Genomic DNA, 23,155 nt, shown 5'->3' with positions numbered 1-23,155 from the left:
ATTGGACTGGCTGTGCGTGTCTATACAAACACGCAGCTGGCTTTGCATTTGCAAGCTGAGCGACGGTAACGGGAAGGTGCGTGGCGCACCTAGCGTATGCGTCTATGCTTGATGTGCTGCTGTGGTAGCGGTAATACACAGTGCGCGTCTTTTATACGTTGCATGTAAGAGGACACTTACGGGGATTGGATTTTCGCCTACTTGGGTATTTATCCCAGACTGCAAATGTTCTAGCGGAATGTTATACATTAGATTGGCAGTCCGTAGAAGGTAAAGGTGACGTTTTTTGGTTGACCCTTTTAGAAGTTACATGCGATTCCAGATATAGCAAAAAAGTCACTATTCGGCATTCGAATGACCCAAGTAGGCTTTGTCTACCACCAAAATATCAGCCCCGTACTCGTATTATCAATACCGACTGAGATACGTTCACTACAACATGCCGATCATGCACACTTATGAGGCATAAGTGGAAGTTAGGCAAAAAGCAAAACACATGTCCATGCCATGGTGTGTGACCAGCACCGGCAGTATGGCGGTACAACACATGCCGATCATGCACACTTATGAGGCATAAGTGGAAGTTAGGCAAAATGCAAAACACAGGTCCATGCCATGGTGTGTGACTGGCACCGGCAGTATGGCGGTACAACACATGCCGGTCATGCACACTTATGAGGCATAAGTGGGACTTAGGCAAAATGCAAAACACACCACTAGTAGGCTTTGCCTACCACCAAAACATCAGCCCCGTACTCGTAGTATCAATGCCGGCTGAGATGATTTCACCGTGTCCGAGGCAGTGGGTACCCGCAGTGACATACACCACACCTCGACCGATCGACTCGGCCGTAGTAAATTAATCCTCATGTTGATGAAAATCTATCTATAGGGAGTGTGGTAATCGTGAAGATGTATGGCAAAAGGCATTTCTGACTATCACAGTGTATAAGGGTATACCAGAGGTCCGAGGCACTGGTAACGGCCACCCGAAAACACTACTCCATTGTAATACGTAAGCATACGCATTGTATGCATGGGTCCAAATACGCATTGTATGCATAGGTCCGTATGGCGGCCAAGAGGCGAAACCATGTGAGAGGCTTGTGGTGGTGAGAGGAAGGCTGGCCGGACATAGAGATGTTATGCAAAATGCAAATACACATTGTGTGTATGAGTCCGTATGGCAACCGAGAGGCGAAACCGTGTGAGAGAGTTGGCTTGTGGTGATGAGAGGAAGGCTGGCCGGACATAGAGAAGTTATGCAAAATGCAAATACACATTGTGTGTATGGGTCCGTATGGCAGCCAAGAGGCGAAACCGTGTGAGAGGGTTGGCTTGTGGTGGTGAGAGGAAGGCTGACCGGACATAGAGAAGTTATGCAAAATGCAAACACGCAATGTATGAATGGATCCGTATGGCAGCCAAGAGGCGAAACCGTGTGAGAGAGTTGGCTTGTGGTGGTGAGAGGAAGGCTGGCCGGACATAGAGAAGTTATGCAAAATGCAAATACACATTGTGTGTATGGGTCCGTATGGCAGCCAAGAGGCGAAACCGTGTGAGAGAGTTGGCTTGTGGTGATGAGAGGAAGGCTGGCCGGACATAGAGAAGTTATGCAAAATGCGATACAAATTTTTGTTTAGCCAGCAGTGGCTCTCTGTGCGGATAGGCGAAGCGAGGGCGTGTAAGAGAGTTGGCGGCTGTGGTTGGTCACATCGGGGGTGACTGTTGCAGTGCGTGGCTCACTGTTGTGCGGATAGGCGAAGCGAGGGCACGTTAGAGAATTGGCTGATTGGTCTTACATGGCGCAGGGGTTGCCTGTTTGCTTGGTCGGGCTGATTACCGGTTCTCTTACGACACGCGACACGAGGGTGAGTGTTAACACATTAATGTTAACACATGAATGTTATACGGCTACCACGTTATACATCAAGTACGGTTTTTGTTTTAGTGTTTCGGATTCTCCTCGTCAGTAACTACCACCAACTGGGTGTCTAGTTAGACGATGTATTTAAGCTAGTACCCAAATTAGTACTAGTTATATAAGCGATAGATAGCGACATGTATTATGACAACAGCACAACCCACTGGGTGTGATACAGAGGCAAATATGGGAATCTTTTGACGATTGTTTTGCTTGACCCCCCGCGCCAAACGGCATGGCCTTTGCGTTTGCGCGTGTGTGAGCGTCTCATGCGAAAGAAGAAACGATTTTTTACTACTGAAAAACGTTGTGGTGAGGTTCGATGATGATGCGCGATGCCGCCGATGTGGTGTGTGCGGGTGGATTGTTCCCCCTGGAACAGAACACACAGCAGCAGCACATATCAGCAGCAGCGCGAGAGGAGGTACAATAACAAAAGAGGGATTGAAGCGGGCTTTGCTTCAACGTGTTGTGTTGTTGTGACTGACGAATTCTGGTTGATCCTACTAGTAATATACGCTTGTCTCAAAGGTTAAGCCATGAATGTCTAAGTACAAACAGATTTAATGTGAAACCGCATAAGGCTCAGTATAACAGCTATAATTTACAAGATCATTTTACTAGTTACTTGGATAACTGTGGAAAATCTAGAGCTAATACATGCAATATGCAGGGACCTCGCGGAACCTGTGCAATTATTAGTCAAACCAATCGTCCTCCGTGACGCTGAAGTTGAAATCTGGATAATTTTGTTGATCGTATGGTCTCGCACCGACGACAGATCTTTCAAATATCTGCCCTATCAACTATTGATGGTAGTATGGAGGACTACCATGGTTGCAACGGGTAACGGGGAATCAGGGTTTGATTCCGGAGAGGGAGCCTGAGAAATGGCTACCACATCCAAACAAGACAGCAGGCGCGTAAATTACCCAATCCCGGCACGGAGAGGTAGTGACGAGAAATAACAATATAAGGTGCCACTAGATGCCTTATTATTGGCAAGTGGAGGGCAAGTCTGGTGCCAGCAGCCGCGGTAATACCAGCTCCACTAGCGTATATTATAATTGTTGCGGTTAAAACGTCCGAAGTTTATTCTTGTCCAACACGGGTGCTACTCCTAATAGTGGTAGTAGGTCACTGGATTGTTGAGACTATAAGACTGGGTGCGGCCGCGCGGGCTATCCTGGTTCATGTGTGTCGTTGTGGCGTCTGTTGCCTTTTATCGGGTGCTGGCGTTTCCCACAAGCCCAGCTGCTATTACCTTGAACAAATTAGAGTGCTCTAAGCACGCTATCACTATGGCCGCGAATAATCTTGCATGGAATAATGGAATATGACCTCGGTCTTAATATTCATTGGTTTGTAATCCAGATCAAGAGGTAATGATTAACAGAAGTAGTTGGGGGCAATAGTATTACGGCGCGAGAGGTGAAATTCGTAGACCGTCGTCAGACTAACTAAAGCGAAAGCATTTGCCATGGATGCTTTCATTAATCAAGAACGAAAGTTAGAGGATCGAAGGCGATTAGATACCGCCCCCCACGACACGACTAGACACTTGCATTCCGAAACTGTATCGCAAATATGACTACCCCTCAGTGACTCAGGTAACTGGTAATGTCAAATTTGATATTTTGATAAGAAATGCATAAATCTAGCAGCACTGATAAATCAGTTGTTATTTTTTTCTAATAACCGTTGCAGCCCCTGGTTACGAAAGGGAAAAAAATTAAAATTAAAACAAACCCATTGTCGTCCGTGACACACGACTTGCGAAGGAACCGGAACCATCGATACAGATACGGAGCTTTCGAACCTCGGTTGCAGCTTAAAAGTGGCGTCTGGAAAATATGGCTATGTGGTTTTTAAATGCGATTGAGGATTTGAAATAGTTTTCTTGCATAGAAATACACATTTTCAAAATTGCTCTGATTCTTTAGACCTGGGTTGACCCGAATCGGAATCGGTAAGTCCCGTTGGTTATGTTATACTTTTGGAGCTTTTCCAGGTTCACTCCGATGAATGGATTTTGGTAGATGTGAAAAACATTGCTACGCCAAGTAAATTGGCGGTCGGAGAGACGATTACAGAATGGTTTTACGTTGTGGATGAGCAGAAAGGCCTGAGAACCTTCGTGGACTAGGGTCAAAAGCAAATGGGGATACCACGAGTGCCCTCCCATGGCGACTGTCTGCATTCACACTGATGGAGTTGATTTGAAATGTCCGCATCGTCGCAACGAACTAGTGGAGAGCGATGTATATGATAAAAGTTCAGATTGATTCAAGTTATGTTTTGCGCAATTGCCCTTGTTAAATTATTGAAAATCTACGTGACAAATAGGTCCCACAAAACAGCGTGTCTCAGCTTAGATTGACCGTCCTACTATACTCGTGAAAACATATCCTAGCAAAAATCAAACGCCACCAGTTCATTGTTTACAAAATATATGTACGAAATAAAACAGCTTCTAAGCCTCCAAAATCTACAACTGAACAACAATATAAATCACTCGATGTCTTAACTTTAATGTTATTTTTGTTTTTGACTGTGCACTACACCGGTGTAGTCGGTGCTACACTCATTCAAACTTGGATGTAGTCTATCTGGCCTGTGTTAAGCTAAAGAGGACCAAGTGCCATTTTGGGATACACGCTCTAAAACTGCTATCGCATCAAATATGGCACTAGCAACACCCACAGCTATTTATTTTTGGGAACAGATAGCAAACGAAAGTAGATAAGTGTTCTTTAACTTACTATGTTAATGGTAAATTCTCTAAAAATGCATTTTACTATGAAAAATACTAGAAAAATGATGGCGCTCGGTTCAATTTGGCTTAACCTTCCGGCAGTCGCGCTAGTGCACTGAGCGCACGCTGCTCTGAAAATCTAGCGAAATCGTCTTAGGACAACAGCGGCTACTCGTTCAGTGCACCATCAGCGCGGCTTCCGGAGGGTTAACGCAGGCCATCTCTTCTGCGAACAGCACCGGTGTAACACCAGGTAAAAACAACAATGCTGTAAGAATGTATGGGAAAAAATTAGAATGGAAATACAACAGATGTCATTGAGATAATTCCAGGTTTTCTAAATCAGTTACATTGTAGTTTATTGTAATGTATAAAAATTGCAGACAACTTTCATGTTGAATATTCGACAATTTCTGCTTCGAACAGGTTCACTAGAATGTTACTCCAGCAGCAGAAAGATAAATTCCTGCGCGTTCGGCATGCGTTTATCAGAATAAATTTAGTGTAGAGATATTGCATTCTTCTTCCATGTTCAGTAAGATGTATCGGAGCTAGTCACAGAGCATAAGAATAACGGTCGTTTTCAGCCAGACGGAATTAGTAAAATTTTGAGAGGAACGCCATAACAGTTCGCTCGCGCTGTGAAATACGGATTGTAAAAAACTACGATTAGCTAATGGGAAAATAGGTTTGTTTCAGTACATGGAAGTTGCTCCGGAGCAAACAGGATCAAAAAATACTTGCTTCTTTTCACATCGGCTTGCTACCAGAAGAAAAAGAAAAGAATACAGGAACGATTTTCTCCCTGTTTGCTTCGGAGTACTTCGTTTCTTCTGGTACTGGAACAAATCTACTACTTACATTTACATTCCATCGATACTCTATGCGAGCCATTAATCATTCCGAAATTGTGCAGCATGTCAGCTTAATAGCTGACAATGAGTATCAACTCAAAGCAGTGCAGCTATCATTGTTACATACTACAGAGAGCGTGTTTTATTTTTGCTAGCGCATTCTAGCAGTTCTTTCCACGGGAGTAGCAGGACGGCCAATCTTCTTCAACAATTAATTAATGGCCAATCTGCAAAAAATAACCGTAACAAGATGCGGACATTTCAAATCAACCCATGCACATGCACCAATGTAAATGCGCAGACAGTCGCCGAAATCAGAGCAGAGCATTCGATATGCCATCCCTGGGCAACCCTTGTCCTTGGCAATATTCCTACAAGGTTCGCTGGTCTTTCGGCTCTTCCAAAGTGAAATCATTCTGTGATCGTTTCTATAATAGCTGATTTACTTGGCGTAGTAAAGTTTTCCAAGTTTATTGATTCAGTTACTTCGGAGGGAATCTGAAAACACTTCCAAATTACAATCAAAATTTATCATAACAGATAGGACTTACCGATTCGTAACCAATTTGCTGGATATATTTTACAAATTGTCCTCGGTCAACCTATCGGGATAGCATTATCGTTATGAAATGCATTTTCTTAAAATTTATTCTATTGATGAATACATAACATGGTTGCTACACAGCAACCGAAAATAATTAAACAAGGAAGTGTTACTGGAGAAATAACTTTCTTGTACATATCGAGGGGTGACTCAATATACCGGTAACTGGCGGTGAATCAGTCGGATACTTTTTCTATAGCGCATGTTTCATTAAACGTCTGGTCGTGTCGTTGTACCGCCCTAGTTCTAACCGTAAACTATGCCAATTAGCAATTGGGAGACGCTACATTATGGTGCTCTCAGTAGCTTCCGGGAAACCAAAGGAAGTATGGTTGCAAAGTTGAAACTTAAAGGAATTGACGGAAGGGCACCTCCAGGAGTGGAGCCTGCGGCTTAATTTGACTCAACACGTGAAAACTTACCAGGTCCGAACTTATTGAGGTAAGATAGATTAATAGCTCTTTCTCAAATATAAGGGTAATGGTGCATGGCCGATTTTCGCTCGTGAAGTGATTTTGTCTGGTTAATTCCGGTAACGAGCGGGACTCAATCAAGTAAACTAGAACACTGTCAGTAGTCAGATGATGATCCTGTTCGGTTAGCAATCGGTACGGCGGGGCTGTGGATATGAGTAACCATGCTGTTCAGTTTCCGTCCGGCAGTATCGTCCAACCGGCGGAGTAGTATGGCCTGATATGTCAAGTTCTGCTTATTTGGACAATTTGTGTGCAACAAAACGAGATTGAGCGATAACAGGTCCGTGATGCCCTTAGATGTTCTGGGCTGCACGCGCGCTACAATGTGAGCAGCAGCGTGTACCCTATTCCGAAAGGAACGGGAAATCACTGAAATGCTCATTTAGTTGGGATTATGGATTAAAATGGTCCATATGAACCTGGAATTCCCAGTAAGTGCTGGTCATTAGCTAGCGTTGATTACGTCCCTGCCCTTTGTACACACCGCCCGTCGCTACTACCGATGAATTATTAAGTGAGGTCTTTGAAGATGAACATTTGCTGGTCCTACGGGACTGCATTTGAATCGCTGAAGCTGACCGCACTTGGTGGTTTAGAGGAAGTAAAAGTCGTAACAAGGTTTCCGTAGGTGAACCTGCGGAAGGATCATTATTGTATCTGCGTATACATAAATGTTGGAGAGAGGATTGTGCAGATGCGAACGTGTGCGTCTGTTGGCATATTTTCGGCCCATTCCCCGTGCAGCAGCAGGTGTGTATTGTTGTGATACTACACATGCATGCATGCAGGGGAATATATGCATATTAACATGCAGGCCCACAACAAACAAACACGCTACCGGTTGAGTGTTTTCAAGGATTGCACTGGTCCTCCCCGCGCGCGGGCATGATTCCCACATGCCATGTGTGGCCGGGGGAGGAATGGCAGTTGTCTGTGTACTCATCAGGTATCAGGTATCAGAATATATTGGCTCAAATGGCACGTTCCCCGTATGTAGTCGGGGATTTGTGCCTTGCCGTGTCTTTTCATCATTACCTGAGCGGAAGGAAAGGAGAAGGAGCAGGGAGGAAGTAGAATTGGAAGGGTGGGAAAAATGACAACACAAACATAAAAGAAAACAAACAGCAGGTAAGTTAAACTCACAAGTAGTTTAACTCGCCTGCGAGTAAGCCTAAAGCCCTTGTGATCTGTGATTTCTTAGGTCACAATATCGTCGCTTTGGTCACTGAGCCCAGCTTGTATATATTTGTAAATATTGTTATTTTTTTGTCGTATAAATAAATAACAGTGTACGGTCTATCTCGTGTATTTGACGACGCCTGTTCTTTGTTTATACTTTGAAATTATTGTTCGTAAATGTCTAAGTAGAATTTAAACGTCAAACCGTTACTACTCCGTGCTTGCATGTTTGAGTCGCGTTTAAGTTCTGCTTAATAGCCCAGGTTGGTGTCAAATGTAGGTTTCGTTATTTATTTGTTCAGAGATTTATTTATTTTTTGTCTATTTATTTATTTTTATATCTATTTATTTATATACTTATTTATTCATATATTTATTTATTTGCTTATTTATTTATTTATATTTGTTATTTATTTTGCTTGTTTATTATTCATTTTGTTATTATATTTTTTTTGTTATAATTGTTCAATATTTAAAAAAAAAATCAAGGAAACAAGTACCGCACATTAAATATTCTTGATAGATTTTGTACTAAAAATATTTCGTGACACCAACCAAAACGATAAATTTTTTTGTAAATGTCAACCGTCATCGTCCTGTCATCTCATCATCACCGTCATCAAATGCGGGGTGGGATGCGAGGAGGCGCGGTGGGTATGTGTTGGAAAGTGGACAGGGCAATGATAAAATGTACCGCGAAATCTGAATGCGGTCTCTAATAGTTAACCGGCCCGGAGGAGTGAAGACCCGCAGCAGCGATAGTCACCGACCACAAAGTGACCGCGCGTTTCGTTGAAAGTTTTCGGTATTTGTGCCAGTCGATCCTTAGGATCTAATTTCCCGCCGTTCAGAACCGCCACACGAACGCAAAGTTTTGTTCGGCCAGTCGAGTGGGATAAGTGTGGTTACCGGTTTTTATAGTACTACAGAAGTACGAGTACGTCGCGAGTGCAACAAAAGGTCAGTGTTTGGCGAAGTCAAAGAACGCCGTTGAAGACACCATTCCCTAAGTACCAGTAGGGTTTTGGTGGTAGTGACCGTAAAAGCTAAAAATCCCACTCGACTTAGTGTTAGACACTCGTGTTTTAAAAGTGCGCATTGTACCTCTCCCCGGGCCCCGTAGTGAAACGCAGGCCTCCGCTACGAATAGGCCGAGTTGCTGCTTCATCTGGAGTCCCCCGTCGCCATCGTCCGTCTGTTCCTGCACCAGCATCGAAGCCCATCCCGCATCCAGCCTGAAGAAAGTCGACCAACGATCATCACGGCCGCAACGGTATCGCCAGGAGAAGGTTTTGGTGAATAAAAGTGCGCAAGTAAAAATTCAAAAATATTTTCTGTTTGTTTTTAAAAGAATAATTAATAATAAATTACAAGTGTAAGGTCTCTATATACAAGTTGTGTCGTCCATTTTGTTTATAGTGTAATCCTTTTTGGTACTTGTTTCCGCCGAAAATTATTTACGATTCGCTCAGTGACCATAGTGTGGGAAGAAAAGTCCGCCCAGTGTGAATTTCTCCAGGAGACAATAGTGAAACGACCCTAATAGCTGGTGAGTATAGTGTGGCCCCACCACCACAATTAAACGTTACGAAACCAATACGTAACAATTGGCGCCCAACGCAAAATAAAAGAAAAAGTGATTTGTTTCCAAGACCAGAAGCAAATCCCTTTTTCGTTGTGTCTCCCGGAGAAATTCAATTCACATTGTTCACTTCATTAATCGCGAAGTCATTGGGTCGATATCCAATCTTGAAGTTGATCCTGAAACCTAATTATGATTAGTGGAATTGCGAATTGTTGCGAGTGATGAAAAATTGTATATCTGGCACGCCGTCGTTTGCTAGTGCTTGAGTAGAAAAATTGATCGTCTGTTTTGAACATATTTCATACACAGGTAGCATTGATCGGATTGAATTTGACATTTACTAATACCATTACATTTGTTTCTTGTCGGGTTTTTGTTTACTTTTCTAGCGGGTGTTAAAACTATTTGTGGTTTGTGATAAATTTGTTATTTTTTGCCTTTTTATACAATGGCAATGGCACAGCTCACATTCGATCAAGCTAGTGAGCTGGCCCAAGGTTGGTATTTTGATATGAGTGTGGAGTTTTTAGCCGACGATGAACTGAATTATGAACTGTCTGCCCGTTCTGTCAGTTTGTCTATCGGTCTCGATCGCTCACGAAAACGCAAGTGGCTGCGAGACCAGTTGAAGGTGGAAAGGGATGATCCGTCGGGAAAATGCCCACGAAGAATAGTGGGTGATCCTACTGTGGAAGTCGAGGTTTGTACGCATAAGTTTAAAGAGTTAAAAGGTTGTTTGGAACAGGAGGATGATGAGGAAAAGAAGGTTTGTTCCACTAGAATGGTACATGTCGCTATGCGTTTAGTGACTGTGTTGAGGGACTCGCGGGGGTCGCCCAACTTGCACAGTCAATTGCAAAATACGGTGGTTGAATTAGCGGAGGTTCTTGAACATTTCTTTCGGGGTTCTGCTTCGTCTTTGCAGAGTGATCAGCAAGAGGGAAATGATATTTTAGCTCTGTTGGATGCAGACAAAGCAGATGAAAATCCTAGACCGAGAGTTTCCGTTCTTAGTCAGGATGACCTTGATTGGATCCATTCGTTGCAAGCGAGAATTACGGATCTAGAAGCCGATTTAGCTCGACGTAGAGAAGTAAAAGATGCTGTAACTCAAACTCTTCCCGATCATGCTCAATTTACTTCATATTCGCAACACCCCGATACAAATTTCAGAACATTTCAAAACTATAATTTTCCGCCAACAAAGCCTTCCAATTCATTCAATACTTCATCTAGTTACCAAAATTTTCAAAATATCCCAGATCGTACATTACATTCTAACAATATACCAATTCCCAACAATACATACAATATTCCCTATCATCCGACGAGAATTTCTAATCCTACTGGAGCAAATCCCGAGATGTACAACCATGCTTCGGCTATCCCATCTTTCCCTAAACGAAATTCACCTCCCATGTATAGTGGTGTTCTACACAATCCGTACCACAACCGTCACACTCTTCCTGTGTCCAAATGGAACATCACTAAATACAGTGGTGACGATCAAGGGCTGAAGCTAAATGAGTTTTTGGAAGTTGTACAGGCTTTATCCCAAGCTGAGCATGTGTCGGAGGTCGAGCTTTTCGAGTCGGCTGTGCATTTGTTTGTTGGTTCAGCGCTCAAGTGGTATATGGCACAAAGAACCACTGGTAGATTGATGAATTGGCAGCATTTGGTATTTGAATTAAAACGCACCTACATGCACCCTGATTTGGACGCGTTGATCAAAATGAAAATTTACCAGCGTCGTCAACAAAAACATGAATCTTTCCACGAGTACTATTTCGAAATCGAGAAACTGTTCAGAACCATGAGTGTTCAGATTCCCGATTACGAAAAAGTACAGATTCTACAGCAGAATATGCGAGTAGACTACAAGCGACAAATGACATTTATTCCGATAGTCGACCTTGAAACACTTGTTGCTGCTGGACAGAAATTAGATGCATTAAATTTCTCGGCATACAACAAGGTTTTCGGGACGGACAGGAATGTCCAAGTGGTCGAAAGCTCTAAAAACAATTCGAAGAAAAAAAACAAGAACCAATCCCAGACTCAACAGGTGATAGATCAAACCGCAGCAGTGTCTCAGGTCAACCAATATAGAAAAAATTCACACACATCCACTAATTCGTCTCGTCCCAATCAACTTCCCAACAAAAACAACCAATCCTTACCGAACACCCAAACGAGTCAAAATTCGTCTCAAAATACCGCCCGACCAGACCCGGTCGCGGTGCCATCTGGGTTCAATTCTCGTCCACAGTTCACGTTGGAAGAATTGATAAACACGCACATTCCCCCACCGGCCAATACCTGTTACAATTGCGGGAAGATTGGTCATCACCTAGCGATGTGTAGAGAGCCCCGGGGCATATTTTGCAGTACGTGCGGTCTTCGCGGTTTTCCGACTATTGCCCGTTTTGTTTAAAAAACGGACCAAACGCGAACCAAAATCGTCGTTCGCAGACACCCAACGCGTAAGTCAAGACCGTTTTCTTCAACGTACGCCTCCCCCTTACTGGGTACAGGCCACCAGAGATATTCACGCTGAATCTACAGAAATTCTTCAAATTACCTACCCTGTCCCCCACGATAACCGACCGTACGCACACGTAAAGATTTACGGTTACCCGGTACGGGCTCTCTTGGACAGCGGTAGCAATCACACGCTTGTCAGCGAAGCTCTTTTCTCTAAATTAAAATTCAAAAAGTTGCATCGCCCTTCCAAAAACGTGATTCTACGGTCTGCAAGTGGAGACGAACTGCAAATTAAAGGTCAGGCTCATCTTCCATTTGCCTTCCAAGGATGTGTAAAAATAGTTCCTACTTTGGTAGTTGCAAATCTGTCCATAGATTGCATCTGCGGAATGGACTTTTGGAGGAAATTCAAAATTCAGCCCGCAATGCAAAATTGTGGGGGAATTGAGTCCACTGCATCGGTATCTATCACCAAACACCCTAGTTCTGAAAACATTCTCACCGACGATGAAATCATGGTTATTGAAAACATAAAAAAACTTTTCCTTCCTGCTCAAGAAGGGAAATTGACCCTGACCAACAGAGCTCAGCATCGCATCGTGTTGGGAGAGGAATGGAAAAATAAACCACCAGTCCGCCAGTTTCCATACGTGATGTCTCCGAAGACGCAGGATCTGGTAGCCGTCGAGCTGCAACGACTGTTGGGTTTAGGGATTTTGGAACGGAGCAACTCGGATTGGTCGCTTAACTGTGTGCCCGCATCAAGCCCAACAAAGTTCGGCTCTGTTTGGACGCGCGCAAGATTAACGAGCGAACTGTTCGGGATGCTTATCCGTTGCCTCATCCCGGTCGAATTTTAGGTCAACTTCCCAAGGCTAAATACCTGTCCACGATAGACCTGTCTGAAGCATTTCTCCAGGTTCCACTGGACCAAGAATCGCGGAAGTACACGGCCTTTTGTGTACAGGGCAAAGGGCTATTCCAGTACACACGGTTGCCTTTTGGGTTGATCAACAGTCCTGCTACGTTAGCACGACTGATGGACAATGTCCTGGGCCACGGGATGCTTGAACCGTACGTCTTCGTCTATCTCGACGACATTGTTGTGGTGACGGAGACATTCGAACACCATGAACGCCTTCTAGTGGAGATTGCACGTCGCTTAAGGGAAGCAAACCTAAGCATAAACCTCGAAAAGTCTAAGTTTGGAGTGTCTGAGATTCCCTTCCTGGGATATCTCCTTAATACAGACGGTCTTCGAGCCAACCCGGAAAAAGTTCGTCCTATTGTCGAATACGAACGGCCCAATACCGTAACAAAACTAAGGAGATTCCTAGGAATGGCTAAATACTATCGGCGCTTCATCTTAGACTTTAGCGGGGTGACCGCTGCACTCACAAACCTTCTGCAAAGCAAAACGAAAACCATCCGTTGGAACGATGACGCCGAACAGGCATTTTGCGAAATCAAAGAGCGGCTGATATCTTCACCAGTCTTGGGCAGTCCTGATTTCAGCAATGAGTTCTGTATCCAAACGGATGCTAGTGACGTGGCGGTAGCAGGGGTTCTCACACAAGAACAGGATGGGGTAGAGCGGGTCATTTCATTCTACTCCCATAAACTGACAACGCCCCAGAAGAACTACCATGCCGCAGAAAAGGAAGCGCTTGCAGCCATTCTCGCCATCGATGCATTCCGTGGGTATATTGAGGGTTACCATTTCACCCTAATAACCGATTCTTCCGCGCTGACCCATATACTCAGTACAAAATGGAAGGTCGGGTCACGATGCAGCCGATGGGCGTTGAATCTGCAGCAATTCGATATGACCGTCAAGCATCGCAAGGGCAAGGAAAACGTGGTTCCGGACGCCCTCTCGCGAAGCATCGCAGCTGTTCAAGAATCGTCGTGGTACGCGTCAATGTCCGACAAAGTGGCCCGCCGGCCCGATGATTTTGTAGACTTCAAGATCGACGATGGTAAACTCTTTAAGTTTATCACCGTGAACGATAATCCCTGTGATACTCGCTTCGAGTGGAAAATGATTCCCCCGCCCACCGAAGTTCCAAATATTCTTCGACAGTACCACGACGATTGCTTTCATCCAAGCTACGACAAAACCCTTGCACGGATCCGTCAAAGATTCTACTGGCCTAAGATGGCAGTTGAAATACGGCGGTTCGTTCAACAGTGTGGAATGTGCAAGGAAGTCAAAGCTTCTTCCGTCCCTGTTGCACCTGCCATGGGAAACATGAAAATTGCCACCCGCCCTTGGCAGATCGTATCAGCGGATTTCATTGGCCCTCTCCCCCGCACTCGTCGCGGTAGTCAGCACATTTTGGTAGTTTGTGACTACTTTTCGAAATGGGTAATGGTTCAGCCTATGAGGAATGTCAGTAGTGCCCCCATGTGTGCGATTTTGAAAGACCAATGGTTCCTGAGAAACTCGGTTCCTGAAGTGATAATCACTGACAACGGAAGCAGTTTCATTTCCAAAGAGTTCAAGGAGCTGTTGGATCGTTTCAAAGTTGCCCACTGGCTCAACTCACGATATCACTCACAGGCAAACCCGGTCGAAAGAGTCAACCGGACTATCAATGCTGCTATCAGGACATACGTGAGGGAGGACCAACGCCTTTGGGACACTCGTGTGTCGGAGATCGAGATGGTTTTGAATACCAGTGTTCACTCGTCGACTGGATTCACACCATACTTCATTAATCACGGTCACGAGTACTCTGAAGTTGGCACCGATCATTTACTCACCCGTCTCGATGTAAAGCTGACTTCGGAAGAGATGGAAGAACGACGATCGAAAATGTTTGAGCGAATCTACGACCTTGTCCGCAAAAATCTGGTGAAAGCTCACAATGCTTCCCAACATCGCTATAACTTACGTCACAGAAAATTTTCCAAATCGTTTGTAGACGGCCAGTTGGTGTATCGGAGAAATATGAAACCGTCAAGTGCGGCCCAGAATTACAATGCCAAGTACGGCCAACAATTTCTCCCATGCCGTATCAAGGCAAAAATTGGGTCGTCCTCCTATGAGCTGGAGGATTTGAAGGTCAAAAGTTTAGGGATTTGGCCGGCTGCCCATCTAAAACCTGGTTAGCATCATTTCCGCATTGCAGCTGTACGATTTCGGGAAAAAAAGTATCAAAGAAAAAGAAAACTGAAACACTAATTTATTCGCACGTCCAAATAAAACGAAAAGACAGCTGCACTATCTACCAACACTCAGAGTCCTCCGGTATCCTCCACCGATCTCAAAGATAACGGTGCAAACTTCGACGTTATATCTAAAATAAAACAAAAAAAACCATAATTAGCAACAAAAATACTTACCAACATCACGAATCATCCTTTTTTTTCATCACTACATAAACAATCAGCATTAGTCAGCTGAGTATGAGTAGCTGTGACAGATCGGATAATAGACAACCTGACGACAGGGTTGTGCTGGGTTACGACGGGGTTACATTTGCCCGCCGCCAGTTTTAAGTCGACTTTACACTCTAAGTGTGAATGGGTTAATTCTGCGTAACTTCAGCTAGTTTTCTCTCGCATGTCGAGAGAGTAAAAGAAGTTCGCAACGAGTTAACCATTTCACAAAAGTAATAGTCTTTCCGACTCTTGAAAAAGAGTCCGGTAAAGCACAAATTTAAATTTAGGAGCCCCTAGCATAATTAAAAGTTAGTGTTTTGTGTTATTTATGGCATGAATGTGAGTGTAAATGAAGAGGAATGAAAGGCTAGCAAAATGAATTCTGAGTGAGTGTGTGCGGTATGTAAGCGGTAGCGTTAGATGTTTCGTCCAAGGATAGCCCTTGTGACGGTAATGGTAGCAGAAAGAAATGTCAAATTCCGTCTGATTTCTTTCTGGTAATTTTCCGCAATTTAAAGCGTATCCGATCAATAATTCTACTCAGCAAATGTAGCAACGGCTTTTATTCTGACGCATTATAGGCAATTTCGACAGTGAAACTTTCACAGTTGTTTTGGAATTGATGGATGGATTGAATCGTTCCTGATTGTGACAGAAACATCGGTGAGTGCGCGAGACTAAAAACGGACAGGCTCACTTCCTAAGAGTCACGTAATTTCGTGGGACAGATTCCTCTGGCCTTTGGAAAAATCATTCCACGGAATTAAAACTGGCACTCGGGAAGAAGTAGTCGCGTTTGAAGTCGGCATTCATTCGAAAAAAAAACCATTTGGTTTTTTTTACCCGAGTCGGGGAAAATTGTGACCTGTGATTTCTTAGGTCACAATATCGTCGCTTTGGTCACTGAGCCCAGCTTGTATATATTTGTAAATATTGTTATTTTTTTGTCGTATAAATAAATAACAGTGTACGGTCTATCTCGTGTATTTGACGACGCCTGTTCTTTGTTTATACTTTGAAATTATTGTTCGTAAATGTCTAAGTAGAATTTAAACGTCAAACCGTTACTACTCCGTGCTTGCATGTTTGAGTCGCGTTTAAGTTCTGCTTAATAGCCCAGGTTGGTGTCAAATGTAGGTTTCGTTATTTATTTGTTCAGAGATTTATTTATTTTTTGTCTATTTATTTATTTATTTTTATATCTATTTATTTATATACTTATTTATTCATATATTTATTTATTTGCTTATTTATTTATTTATATTTGTTATTTATTTTGCTTGTTTATTATTCATTTTGTTATTATATTTTTTGTTATAATTGTTCAATATTTAAAAAAAATCAAGGAAACAAGTACCGCACATTAAATATTCTTGATAGATTTTGTACTAAAAATATTTCGTGACACCAACCAAAACGATAAAATTTTTTGTAAATGTCAACCGTCATCGTCCTGTCATCTCATCATCACCGTCATCAAATGCGGGGTGGGATGCGAGGAGGCGCGGTGGGTATGTGTTGGAAAGTGGACAGGGCAATGATAAAATGTACCGCGAAATCTGAATGCGGTCTCTAATAGTTAACCGGCCCGGAGGAGTGAAGACCCGCAGCAGCGATAGTCACCGACCACAAAGTGACCGCGCGTTTCGTTGAAAGTTTTCGGTATTTGTGCCAGTCGATCCTTAGGATCTAATTTCCCGCCGTTCAGAACCGCCACACGAACGCAAAGTTTTGTTCGGCCAGTCGAGTGGGATAAGTGTGGTTACCGGTTTTTATAGTACTACAGAAGTACGAGTACGTCGCGAGTGCAACAAAAGGTCAGTGTTTGGCGAAGTCAAAGAACGCCGTTGAAGACACCATTCCCTAAGTACCGGTAGGGTTTTGGTGGTAGTGACCGTAAAAGCTAAAAATCCCACTCGACTTAGTGTTAGACACTCGTGTTTTAAAAGTGCGTATTGTACCACTCCCCGGGCCCCGTAGTGAAACGCAGGCCTCCGCTACGAATAGGCCGAGTTGCTGCTTCATCTGGAGTCCCCCGTCGCCATCGTCCGTCTGTTCCTGCACCACCATCGAAGCCCATCCCGCATCCAGCCTGAAGAAAGTCGACCAACTATCATCACGGCCGCAACGGTATCGCCAGGAGAAGGTTTTGGTGAATAAAAGTGCGCAAGTAAAAATTCAAAAATATTTTCTGTTTGTTTTTAAAAGAATAATTAATAATAAATTACAAGTGTAAGGTCTCTATATACAAGTTGTGTCGTCCATTTTGTTTATAGTGTAATCCTTTTTGGTACTTGTTTCCGCCGAAAATTATTTACGATTCGCTCAGTGACCATAGTGTGGGAAGAAAAGTCCGCCCAGTGTGAATTTCTCCAGGAGACAATAGTGAAACGACCCTAATAGCTGGTGAGTACAGTGTGGCCCCACCACCACAATTAAACGTTACGAAACCAATACGTAACACCCTTTACCACATTGGATAAGAAACTTTAGTATGTCTCTGAGTTTCAGTCGTCCAAACATGATATCTTCTATGTAAGGACGGCCGAAAACTCGAAATAGCAATTGCGCTACCGCTGGACAGTTGCATATCAGATGATATGAGGTTCCGTAGTCGGATTCACAAAGATCACATGAAAAGGACTCAGCGCGCTGAATAGTTACCATGTGATAATTGAGTTTGCAGTGGCCGGTTAAAGCCCTGATCAGCATGCCGCAGTCAGTGGAGCTTCGAAAAGTGTAGGAGATTTCTCGAAGTCACTGGGCACGGTTGTTCTAGAAATGCCTTTGTTTGGCGACACGTTTGTAGATTACTCCAATAATTGCGGTGCTCGGACGAAGCTTGGACCGTGAGTTGTTTGAGCTAAGGGCTTTGATTGCAGCTTGGCTATCGGAGCAGAAATTTATAACTTTACCGGACAATCCCTGTTGAAGGGCCGATTGTACCCCGCACATAATCGCGAAGATTTCAGCTTGGAATACAGTACAGTATCTACCTAGCGAGTGAGATTGTTCCAATCTCATTTCGCGACAGTAGACACCAGCACCAGCACGTCCCTCCATCAGAGAACCATCAGTGTAACAGGCCACTTGCGTTTGTTGTTGTCTCTCCAAATAGCCAGACAACCACTCCTCTCTGGAGGGAAACTTCACCTGGAATGTCCTGTAAGGAAAACTACATGTGAGTGTTATATCGCTGGGAGCAAGAATGTTTTCACCCCATGCAACCATTTGTGACCACAGTCGTGTATGACTGGTAGAAAGATCAATATGGTTACTGTTCCGGAGCCCAGTAACCTGCAGCCTGTAAGCACATGATAGTGCTTCTTGTTTAAGGTGTATGTGTAATGGCTTGATGTTTAGCAGGGCCTCAAGGGCAGCAGTTGGAGTAGTAATGAAAGCACCAGTCAACGCCATGAGCGCCATTCTTTGCAGATGGTTTAGCTTCGACTGGACCATCACCACCTCTCCCTTCTGCCACCACACAAGACACCCGTATGACAGTATTGGACGTACAATTGTCGTGTAGATCCAAAAGATGTATTTAGGTTTGAGACCCCAGGTCTTTCCAAAAGTTCGTCTGCATTGCCCGAAGGCCATGCACGCTTTCTTGACTCTGAACTCAATGTGAGCTGACCAGTTCAATTTGGAATCCAATTTAGCTCCAACGTACTTGACTTGATCCGCACACAGCAGCTCAGAGTCAAAAAACTGTAAGGGACGAACCCCGGTTGTTATTCGCTTCTTCGTGAAAAGAACCATTGAGGTTTTGTTTGGATTAACTGTTAATTTAACGTGTTGACACCACTGTTCGACAGCTCTTAATGCTTATTGCATTAAGTCGAAGATTGTTCCGATGCACAGTCCGGTAATTAATATGTGATAATCGTCAGCAGACCCGTAGGTTGGAAAACCAAGCTCATTGAGCTTTTTCAACAAGCCATCGGCAACCAGGTTCCATAGCAAGGGCGACAGAACGCCCCCCTGTGGACAGCCGCAAACACTCAACTTCCTTATCTCTGCCTGTCTCAGTGACGAGCAAAGGATGCGGTTGCTAAGCATTGCGTTTATCCAACCCGAGATACATGCAGATACCCCATGGCCGCGCGTCGCTTCCAGAATAGTCTGGAAGGACACATTGTCAAAAGCACCCTCAATATCCATGAATACACCCAGGCTGGATTGCTTGAGCGAGAAAGCTTTCTCAATGTTGTAAACAACATCATGAAGCAGTGTGATCGTAGATTTCCCACGCTGATATGCGTGTTGCATTTTATGCAGCGGATACTCCACCAAGCATTCATTTCTGATGTGATGATCGACTATCCGTTCCAAAGCTTTCAATAGAAAAGAGCTAAGATTGATAGGCCTAAAGTTCTTGGCCTCTTCTTAGCTCGAGCGCCCACCTTTGGGAATGAATTTAACGGTTATTTCTCGCTATGCTTTAGGGATATACCCGATAGCAAGACTGGTAAGCATAATCTTTTTCAAGACAGATTTGAGGATATCAAACCCTTTTTGCAGCAGTACAGGGAAGATTCCATCTTTTCCAGGCGATTTGTATGGTGCAAAGCTGTCAATTGCCCACTTAACCGATTCGGTGGTAACCAGTGTTTCGATTTTGAGAGAATTTTATTTAATCTGCTTGCCTCGTTCAGACTGGAGGTATTTGTGCATCTCCAACCAGCCCGCTCAGCAGATCTAAGACATTTTTTATACGCTTTGCGAGCTAATTTGAAAGCTCTGGAATCATCCCGCTGACGCCGATTCCAAGCTGTTCTCATATCCTTTTTCTTCTTATCCAGATCAGCCCTCCACCACGGGGTTCCCCTATAAGTTCTTACAGTACGCAGAGGACAAGCCTCCTCGTAGGATGTTACAATGAATGTGTTTGTTGTAATTACAGCTTCGTCTAGATCGTCGATTTGTTCTATTGTTGGGAGATAACCATGGAATTTTGTAGCTAGGTCCTCCGTGTATAGATCCCAGTTTGTAGATTTTGGGTTGCGATATGTCGCTATGTTTAAGGTGACATTCAGATGATCGAAAAAAAATGAATTTATGGTCAGATAGAGAAGGTTCGGTTTCATTTAGAACCTGCCAGTTGCTTAGCTCGTGCAGAACTCTATCAGAGCAGAGTGTTATATCCAACACCTCTTCTCTTCCAGATTTTACAAAAGTTGGGCGGTTTCCTATGTTGAGGATATGCAGATTTGAGCTGCTGATATATTCCATCAGCTCAGAGCCTCTCGGATTTATATCAGAGCTGCCCCAGATGATGTGATGGGCATTCGCATCACTGCCAATGATAAGTTGAAGACTATTATTTTCACAGTATGATACCACTTTCTTTAGATTCATCCGTAGGAGATGGCTCATTGTGAGGCAAATATGCCGAGCAATAGACGTATTTCCTTACAATGGATTCCGTTGTCACTTTGACAACTATTGCACAAATGTCACGAGTTGTTAGTTCGGACAAAAGATGGCCCTCAATAGCATTATTTACCAGGATACATGCGCGTGGCATTTCCCGAGCATTGTTCATTCCACTTTTGCTAAAAACCACAAAAGCGGGAGTTAATAAATTACCAACAAAAAAATTCCCTGTTTTGAAGTAAGGCTCCTGAGCCAAGGCTATGTGACCCTTGCCTTCCTGAAATAGACGAGAAAGGTTCAGTGTTGCTGTCCGTTTATGCTGAAGGTTTATCTGTGCCACCCTAAACATTTGTGAAGAGAGTTGATCACAGTGTAAACCTGCACCAGAACGCGACACACCAGCAAATTGAACCAGTCTGATTTTGGAAGAAACGTCTTTATTATCCGTGGAATGTGAATTGATTTACCCGCCCTACACAATTTCCTGTGAGAAAAGCAGAGTGGGGGAAGATGATATAAACTAACGATGAAACAAGAATGGTTCAGGTATCGAGAACGTACACGGTATAACCCCCCTGTGCCGCTCACCAGACCATCCGAGAGATCAATCAGCAATACTGAATCAGTAATCTGCATATGATCGATCTCAAAGAATGACCAGCAACCGGCACAGAGAAAGAGTTCCACCCTCGTCCCCGACCACTGAACCGCCCTCAATCCAGCAGAATTTAACTCACCTCTAAGGAAGAGGGATTTTTTGCTCTCGGGGGCAATCGCAAAATTTTTGCGATGTGGTTTCTATAAACTTCGATTTTTAGAGCGGTGCGAGGTGTAAACTCTTGCATCCAAATGTGTGAAACACACGTTCTTATTCCACCTCCGCGCCAATAGTTCCCCTGCCCCAAATATGATGGACCGAAGAACACAACACAAAGGCACGCGAGACAGACTCCTATTATCCTACATTGGGCAGTAGAGTCGACAGCAGTACTCGATTTTATTTTAAACCGAGCAAGCAGGGTAGGCGGAGAGGTCGACCGTTTAACTACCCAGCAGTGCTGGGTGAACACACGAAAAGTGAAATTGTTTTGCAATTTATGACGATTTGTTTTAACCATGTATGATATATTGGTTGCAGCGGGAATAAAAGTTGCACCCGTATCAGAGCCCAATAATACGAGTGGGCAAACGCCAGATGATCCTTTCGCGACTGGATAGTGAGCCCCTCCAGCCATTCAGCAGGGGAATATATGCATATTAACATGCAGGCCCACAACAAACAAACACGCTACCGGTTGAGTGTTTTCAAGGATTGCACTGGTCTTCCCCGCGCACGGGCATGATTCCCACATGCCATGTGTGGCCGGGGGAGGAATGGCAGTTGTCTGTGTACTCATACTCTCCACTTGCGCGAGTACGAAGGTGTACCGCAGACCTTCCCAGTGGGTCCGCCAAAAGGGATGGAGTGAAATGTGTGTGTTTTATTTCTGTTGAAAAATTATATCTATAAACCCTAGGCAGGGGATCACTCGGCTCGTGGATCGATGAAGACCGCAGCTAAATGCGCGTCAGAATGTGAACTGCAGGACACATGAACACCGACAATGTGTGACTACCCCCTAAATTTAAGCATATTAATAAGGGGAGGAAAAGAAACTAACAAGGATTCCATGAGTAGCTGCGAGCGAAACGGGAAGAGCTCAGCACGTAGAGGTGATACACATTGCGTATCGACCTGATTCCTGGAAATTTTGTTATCTGCCATAACCAGCGAAACGTTCAAGTTCACCTGGAATGTGATTCGCACAGAGGGTGAAAGGCCCGTAGAACGGCGCTGATGGTACAAAATTTTCCATGGAGTCGTGTTGCTTGATAGTGCAGCACAAAGTGGGAGGTAAACTCCTTCTAAAGTTAAATATCACCACGAGACCGATAGCGAACAAGTACCGTGAGGGAAAGTTGAAAAGCACTCTGAATAGAGAGTCAAAAAGTACGTGAAACTGCTTAGGGCTCAAGCCCGTTGATTTCGATTATCCGAAGCGGAGATATTTACCTGCGGCTTGCGGGGCCACCTACAGCCACAGCGCACTTATACTCCTGCTATCAAGAGGACATTGCGATCCATTACAGAAAGTTGTTGTTCCCTCCCGCAACAACGGCCCGAAAGTGGTCCCTTGGTGCTGGTTGCTTGTCCCACCGTAGCGGCGTTCAGTTCTGAAGGCCTATGCCGCAAGGTGGGACTTACTGCACGTGGTGTGCAATTTTATCGGCAATGATAAAATCGAGGTACCTTCGGGACCCGTCTTGAAACACGGACCAAGAAGTCTATCTTGCGCGCAAGCCAATGGTGAGATCGGGGCCTTGCACCCCGGTCGGCGTATGTAAAACCAAAAGCGTAAAAAACATAACTCTCTCGTTGTGCGGGATTACGGGCGAGACTCTCTGCTCGTCCCTCCATCCCCGGGTGTTATAGCCGGCATGCGGTGGTCGGGTGGTTCGCCATCCGATGTGACCCGAAAGATGGTGAA

General features: G+C 44.2%; 1 protein-coding gene and 1 pseudogene across 4 annotated transcripts in view; both read left to right on the top strand.

Moving 5' to 3' along the window:
• The window catches only part of LOC131684352 (protein ovarian tumor locus-like), a 1,641,868-nt gene that overhangs the window by 993,551 nt on the left and 625,162 nt on the right, over positions 1 to 23,155 (top strand). The gene's annotated exons all lie outside the window — the stretch shown is intronic.
• The window catches only part of LOC131678091 (large subunit ribosomal RNA), a 3,756-nt pseudogene continuing 2,820 nt past the window's right edge, over positions 22,220 to 23,155 (top strand).

This window comes from Topomyia yanbarensis, chromosome 1, assembly GCF_030247195.1.
Source record: "Topomyia yanbarensis strain Yona2022 chromosome 1, ASM3024719v1, whole genome shotgun sequence".
In the NCBI taxonomy this organism is placed as follows: Eukaryota; Metazoa; Arthropoda; class Insecta; order Diptera; family Culicidae; genus Topomyia; species Topomyia yanbarensis.
The sequence above is the reverse complement of the archived record's forward strand: the minus strand, read 5'-3'. Positions and strand labels throughout refer to the sequence as shown.